The sequence below is a fragment of the Paramormyrops kingsleyae genome, chromosome 7 (genome assembly GCF_048594095.1).
Source record: "Paramormyrops kingsleyae isolate MSU_618 chromosome 7, PKINGS_0.4, whole genome shotgun sequence".
NCBI lineage: Eukaryota > Metazoa > Chordata > Actinopteri > Osteoglossiformes > Mormyridae > Paramormyrops > Paramormyrops kingsleyae.
Genome location: NC_132803.1, coordinates 24,864,388 through 24,872,501, shown reverse-complemented (window position 1 = coordinate 24,872,501; position 8,114 = coordinate 24,864,388).

Here is an 8,114-nt window from a genome sequence, read left to right as displayed (position 1 = left end):
TATTTTAATCTTTATTGTATCATACAGAAAAATTTGTTGGCCGCTAGCTGAGGGCCAGAAGACAGCGATATACAGTAAGTACATCAATATAGACATAACAGAAGCTCCAACGATACTCCACACTGTAATAATATAGTACACTCAGTAATAATATAGTACACTCAGTAATAATATAGTACACTCAGTACTGGTAGCTACCAAAAGACACTGAAGTCCAATTTAATTAGATTTAAAGGATTAAAGGGAAAAAAGTATTAAGAGATACAATCTGAGACCACAAAAAGAAGTTTGTGCGATACCTTAATGGTCTTACTCTTTGTTCGGTGAATTAGTATGATTAATAATATCAGATGCTGCACCCAGTCCAAAACACATGCGGTATCAAGAAACAAAAGACAGTATTAGTGTTTTGTGGACAAAATATAGCTGGGGGTTAGTTTTATTGATATAAACAGACAAAAAAGTAGAAGTAGAGTGGGAATATATGGAGAAACACAGCTGGCTGTTAATAGCTGCTCAGAAAGCAGTGGAGAAGGCTCACAAGGGCAGTGGGCTGAAAGGTACCTTTAGATTGAGGATTCTATTCGTCACACACACAGTTACACTGCTACAACCATTGAAGTGAAATGTAAATGTGAATTTAAGGATGAATTGTGATCTTGAAACTACGAATAGCTTTATGAGGCTTTGTTTTATAGAATTTCTATATAAAGATTAACATGGCTTCTGAAAATGATGTGACAAGTGAAAAGCAAATTTGTAAGACAGAAGAGCTAAAAACAAGAAAACAGGAGCTATTGAAGTGATCTGGTGATGGTGAGTTTTACATCACGTTCTGCAAACATATTTTTGGCTTTTGTTTTGTCTTTCAGTTTGAAATTATTTTGGTAAACCGGATTTGTGATGGGGACACAAAACTAAACAGTGAAATTCAGTAAAATAATCATACAACCACTGAAATAGCTGTGCCTGGTAACAGTTCTCCCACAAAGAATCCCAGAGATGTAAACAAGAGACCAGACACCCATAAATTAAGAGAGACACGCTGGACGCTTCTGGACAGGTTTTATGGCAGCTCATCACTGGGGGGCTTGTCTGGGCTGCCTAGTCATAGCATGATGCACCGTCACTCACTTACTGAATGTCTGAATGTCAGGTATCGGACAAAATGTAGGTGGTTCTGAAAATTTAGCTTAATTTACACACTTCAATTAAAAGATTTTATTGACCCTATATGCACATTGGTTAATTTTTATAAATCTTTGCTTAATTCCCACACCAATACATTTTTTACTGACCCAATATACTGTAGTTCAGTTCATTTCAGAAAACTTTCTTTAAATGACAAACTATAATAAAAGTTTTTTAATGATCTTATACACTTCAGTTAATTTCAGCAGTCTTTACACAATGTTATGCAAAGTTTAATAAGCTTAGTATCCCTTTTCCAAACTCTAGCACTCTTCTGTGATGCAGTGTTGGACCCCCCCCCAATCCGGTCCTCGGGACCTACAGTCAGTCCACATGCTAAAACGTGGACTGTCTCTAGGTCCCCGAGGACTGGACTGGGAAACACTGCTACATTTGGAGGTGCTGCCCTTGCAGTACATCATGAGAGACCGTGGTGTCGGTCATGCTGGGAGATCGATATGGGCTGGAATGGGTGGCTGTAATCAGTGGTGCCATTAGAGACAGGAAAGAAAACTGCTACTTTAGGACTGAGGCAAAATTTCCATGGTCCTGCATGGTGTGGGGTTGGCATGGTGGTGCAGTGGTTCACGCTGTTGCCTCACATCTCTGTGACCAGGGTTTGAGTCTCCACCATGGCTCCATGTGCGTATGGAGTTTGCATGTCCTCCCCGTGTCATCGTGGGATTTCCTCCAGCTTCCCACCAAAAACATGCTGAGGTTAATCGGAGTTGGCAGATCGTCATTAGGTGTGAATGGTGCATGTGCCCTGCGATGGGTTGCCACCCCATCCTGGGGTGTTTCCTGCCTTGTACCCATGGGCTCCAGGATAAGCTCTGCACAACCCTGAATAGGACGAACAGTTAGAGAAAATGGATGGATTAATATGGACTGTCCTTTTGCTGAAAGGTTTACAGTATTTACAAAGAACCAGGCAGGATTAAATTGAAGGATAAGACAGTGGACATTTATGTGAAACTTACATTGCAGCCAATTCCAGGGAGTGCAGGACATGGGACTCTGAACCCTAAGAAGAACAGCAGAGATTTTCTAACCCTGGGTTTGGTGGAACGGAGGAACGGAGAGCTGGTGAGAGGGAGCATTTCCTGCACTCTGCTAGGCCAAAGTAAGGCTGGTGATTCAAATCTTGTCCCATCACTGTGTGTGAAGTTTACATTTTTTGCCTATCTTGGCATCAATGTCTTCCCGCAATCTATAAACTTCCGAATTTACTCAAAACTCCAGTTTGCTTTTGAATGTATGTGTGTTGGATGTACTAAATTCTCTGGGGGCCCTATGCTGACATGGGTGGGGGGGGGGGCCCTAAGTGGACCATTTTAGCTATTTTTGGAGTCAAAAGAGAAACAAGAGAGAATTAAAAATGATGGAATATCAATAATATGCTAATCAAATGCGAGGATGGCAGTGGGAAAACTTAGCGATCAGGGTGGAGGCGGGAGTGTCGGGGGGAGGGAGTATCGCGCTTGATGATGGATTGGCCAAATTTAAGATATTTTATTTTATTATAGAATATAATATTTTAATCAAAAGTGTTATATAAATGGTTTGGAGTAGACATTTGATCTATGTGTTTTCTTACAAAAAAAATGTAGATCAGCAGGGGGCGCCCTAGAGCAGGGGCCCGGGGTTGCTCACTCCTGCTCCCCCCCCCCCCAAGTTCCACCCCTGGTGTCCAGTAATGCATAGAAACCTCATCCAGCACCCTGCCTGTTATCATAATCCTAAAATGTATAAAAATGAAAATGCATGACTTTAGTGATATCTCCCAGATGGAATTAGGATAGCCACTGAGCAGAGGTGAGGTTACAAGACCACACCCCATGTTATCTATGAGCCTTCTGCTCACTCTGCTTTTGGAAGGAACCCAGGTTTCAGGGTAGCTCACCTACTCAACTTCCTTCGTGCCAAATGTCAGCTGATTCATTTCCCTGAAAGGCTGGCTTACGTTCCCTCCATCCATCTGTCCTCCAGTCACTCATCCTAGTCAGGTTCCATGGTATTCTGCACTAAGTCACAGTAACGCTTCACAGCTGGGTGGCTTACGTTAAACACTATAATCTAGTTGGGCTAAACCCTCACCATAGGTAAGAGTAAGTTGTAAGCACCTGACAGATCATCAAAGCAGAATAAGCAACATTTAAACCATCTGAATTCATTTGACTTTCTAGGTAGGATAAAATCAGTGTCACTGTTACAGTTGGCTAATGATAAAGCTTAATTATTCTGAAGCTCACAAAAACGCCCTTGACTACCAAATACAGTCAGCCCACATCTTACATGTTTTTTTGGTAGTGCAGTTTTGAATGATCACGGTTCTGTTAGGTACCATATTGTACTCTGTGTGCACAATTTTTCCTTAAACAATGCATTATATCAACTATTGTACTGTTGTTACATATAATTCACATTGTATAGGTACATTTCTGTAATCTAGGCAGGATTTAAAGTAAATTACAGGTTGGGAATAGGTGTATATGCAAAGTACTGTAAATAGGCCCTTTTATATAAGGGTCTTGAACATACGAGGTTTTGGAGTATCACGCTGGGTTGTGGAACCAATTGCTCGTGGAAGCATAAGATGCGAGAGCACTGTACCCAGCAGCAGAATTTAGCTGAATTTTCTTGGCAGCTGGTCTTATGTACCAGGTGCCACGACAGGCAGGTCAGTGCGTCTCACAGGGAGCACGAAATCCAGGGGTAGTGATTCAAGCACCATCTGGAGCTCGGCAGCTGACCCACACAGAGCAGTGACGGCAGTAAAACCCACAGCACCTGGGCACCCACCACCCGCAGGCACTAAGCTCTACCTCTTCAGCACAGGTGGCCATTGGGGGGGTCCAAGCAGGGACGCTGAGCTCGTGAACAGCACCAGATGTGTCTCAGCTCCTTTATAACCCGGTGTCCAAATTTAAGGCCAGTTAAACCAAGCTAATTAGAGGTCCCCCATAGGTAACCCATGCATGAAAATTATAATATTGAAAAATACTAAAAGTAAATGCAGTTCATCAGAGTTAAAAGCATCCTCCAAAAATACTGATTCAAGTGCTACACGGGGTTGATGAGCCATCTGTGAAAAAGAACTTCAGCAGGTTTACACAGCTGGTGGCAAAGGATGACTCAGCCATGGCTACGTCAACACCAGCCCAATGAGGTCATGATAAGAAGGAACATTTATTGCAGCATATTGCACTGCTTAAAGGGTGAATAGAACATAAGCTCTCTATGTGGTTGACCAAAAGAGTCGATCAGAGGAGCAACTGTCTGTATTAGAATAGTGTGATCTTTTTTATGGACAACTCTTCATCAAGTTAGCTTGTAAAGAAGGATGGAGAGCAGCAATTATAGGATCATGTGGTAGAGAGTGCCTAGACAATCCAAGATATACAACCCTACTTGCTGAAACTTGTCTCATCATTTTCAATTTCAGATGACATTAACACCCACTGTTTTATTGCGTTTGCAAACTATTCAACTACTATGTTTTGAAATAACCCTACATTCAAACCGAAACATGCCCAAAAAAATCTACATAAAAACTCAAAACTTACGATAGATATTAAATGCAAGTGAGATAACATATTTTGGATGTCTTCAGCCCTTATCTGAAGCTGCCAATTGTGTCACAGCTTCATCACTGTCGATTTATATACCGATTTGTATATATAGCAAATCTACACTGTATGGACAAAAGTACCGGGACACCAGGCCATTACACCTACAGTGAATTTTTTTATATCCCATTCTAAATCCATAGGTATTAATATGAAGTCGGTCCCCCCCTTGCAGCTATAACAGCTGCCACTCTTCTGGGGAGGCTTTCCACAAGATTTTGGAGTGTGTCTGTGGGAATTTTTGCCCCTTCATCCAGAAGAGCTTTTGTGAGGTCAGGCATTGATGTCAGACATGAAGGCTTGGCTCGCAATTTCTATTCTAGTTCATCCCAAAGGTGTTTGATGGGGTTGAGGTCAGGGCTCTGTGCCAGTGAAGTTCTTCCACACCAAACTCACCCAACGAGGTCTTTATGGACCTTGCTTTATGCACTGGGACACAGTCATGCTGGAACAGAAAAGGTCCTTCCCCAAACTGTTCCCACAAAGTTGGAAGCATAGAACTGCCCAAAATGTCTTGGTATGCTGAAGCATTAAGAGATCCCTTCACTAAAGGGCCTAGCCCTGATAAACAGCCCCATACCATTATCCCTCCTCCAACAAACTTTACAGTTGGCACAATGCAGTCAGGCAGGTAACATTCTCTTGGCAAAAATATGGCCTGCATCTGGATTCATCCATCAGACTGCCAGACAGAGAAGCGTGATTCGTCTCTCCACAAAACACATTTCCACCGCCCAGAGGCGGTGTGCTTTACATCACTCCATCCAACACTTGGCATTGTGCTTGGTGGTGTGAGGCTTGAAGGTTAGATTCAGACACAATGTAAAGAGCCACCATACCACCCACCTACACATTCAGTTTATTATTATTATAATTAATTATTTTGGTAACTCAGGCTTGTATGTTTGCCAAACCATTCATCTTCCAGCCACTCACTGTCTTTGGGCCATGAGAGGAAGCTGAAGATCCCAGCCCAGCACAGGAAGACCACATAGACCGCACTCACACTGAGCGGACGTGGGATCAAGCCCCTAGCCCAGGACGTGTGAGGTAATGGCACTGCCCTCCAAGCCATCATAAATTCCACTTTGAAATAAATCATACAGTGATACCTTTTATAATGATCCCTCTACAGACAATATGATTTATCGTTACTCATTACATGTTTTTCTAGAATGAGTTCTCAGACGCGTCATAATTTGCAATGCAGACCTTTCAGTTGAGAATTACGTATATATACCTCCAAGAGCTCCTACATTACCATGCTGGTTGAATGTTTGCCATCCATTCATTTGTCAGTGTTGTTTTTGAAGATAAAATTAAATGTGTATCCAAAACAACCCAAGAGCTCATTGGCTTTTTCAAGCTGCCTCAACCTGTATTTGAAAATATCAGCGGATAAACAAAGGACTTACAAACAATAAATTACTACGGTGGAAGTGGTCATTAGGAAGGAATGCAACTTGGATCCATTTTTAGCTAGATGATGTTTTCCCGATGCTTATCATTAAATGAAACAATTTGGTAAGAAACCAGTGTTCTAAGAATGAGCCTTGAATGAGCGATTGGGAGCGATGGCATTCCCGGGCAGGAAGTCACACACTTACAGATCCTATTTCTCTCTCCTTCTGCTGAAAACAGGATGAAGACATAATTAGGGTCAAGCTGTCAGGAACCCTATCTGCCATAATGGAGAAGAAAATGCATCAGCCTAAGATAAGCATGAGCCTTTGGAAAGAGCTGCAAATTCAAGGTTGAGTCAAACTACGCCCTTGAAGAACCAGAAAGTGCTACACATAAGCAGCTCACTGAACTTGTAATGCACTGTTTATGCAGCTGAACACTGAAAAGGGGCACTTTTCCATCCTGCTATACTGAATTTACTTAATTACTTTATACTATTTTTTTAATAATTTCTCAGAAAATATTTAAATCTCTACTCTGTATATTTTACATATATTATATATATTATATTTAAATCTCTGCTCTGTATATTTTACATATATATTATATTTAAATCTCTGCTCTGTATATGTAGTCTGTATGTTTTACGGAGTAGTTCATATTCTTTTCTCTGCTCATGAACAGAGACACAGTGAGGGCAATTAGCATGTGTGGGAGGAGCCTGGAAATGGGGAGTACCGGTAGGATGCATGTGTGATGAAGTCCTGCCGCCCTTGTGGGCGTGACAGCATGCATGCTCCAGTGCGCATTAGTTAGTGCTTTTTTGGGTATGAAAATAAGCCTGGAAATGGGGATACCCTCTGATACAGTCACTCTTCTTTACCACAAATATGCTCTCTAATGAAAACATGAAGACCTCTTAAGATGAGCTCAGTATATTTTAATTAGTGTATTAATAGTACTAAGGTATTCCTATTAATTCTAAATCTTACTTTAAAATTAATAAACAATTTGTTGACTTATCCTCATAACATTTTTAAAAATCAGAAAACGAGAAATTTGGATACTGCCATAATGAACAACCCTTCATAGTGCACATTCACCTATTACATCAGAAACGAACACGATTCTATTCAGTCATATGGTAGCCTTTTACTGACAACTTACGTCCAATAAAAGCGCCTCAAGGGTGGCTGAACCAGCAGAGTTTGCCACATGTTCTGTCGACGTGTTCAGAATAACAAAACATGAGATACGTTTTTTTGCATTTACTAAAAATAAATATAGAAAATATAACGTCATAGCAATCATAATCCTGTGTACTTTACTACTGGGCCCCAGTCGACTGATATGAAAAAGATTATCGTGATAAAATATTTTATCATGTCGATTAGCTCTATGCAGAGTCCTGCTGTCACGATCGCGATCCGACGAGCAGGCAGACAGGAGTGGAACCGTCAATACAGGCAAATGGGTTTATTGGGGAATCCACAGAACGGCGACAGACGAACATTAATGACAGATCTGGGGAAAACTAACTCAGACGCGGACTAAATACACAAGACAAGTAGAAAATAACAGGCAACAGGTGATCACAATCGGGAAGCAACACGAGGTAACGAGGGGGGCGTGGCACACATGAGGTTCGGATGAGCCGGGCGTGACACCTGCTCATGACCAAAATTCCCTATCTACATGTTGACACTGAAGACGAAGTTTCTTAAAATTTTCACCCTGGATGGAGTTTTGCAAAAGCTCCGTTTTCAGTGACCTAAGACGCTGTTTACGTGTGGACAAAAGTCCAAGACGTATAGAAAAAGGTACGTTTTAAAAAATACCCGTGTATGTGTGGACAAGGCAAAAGATAATATATATATATATATATGTGTG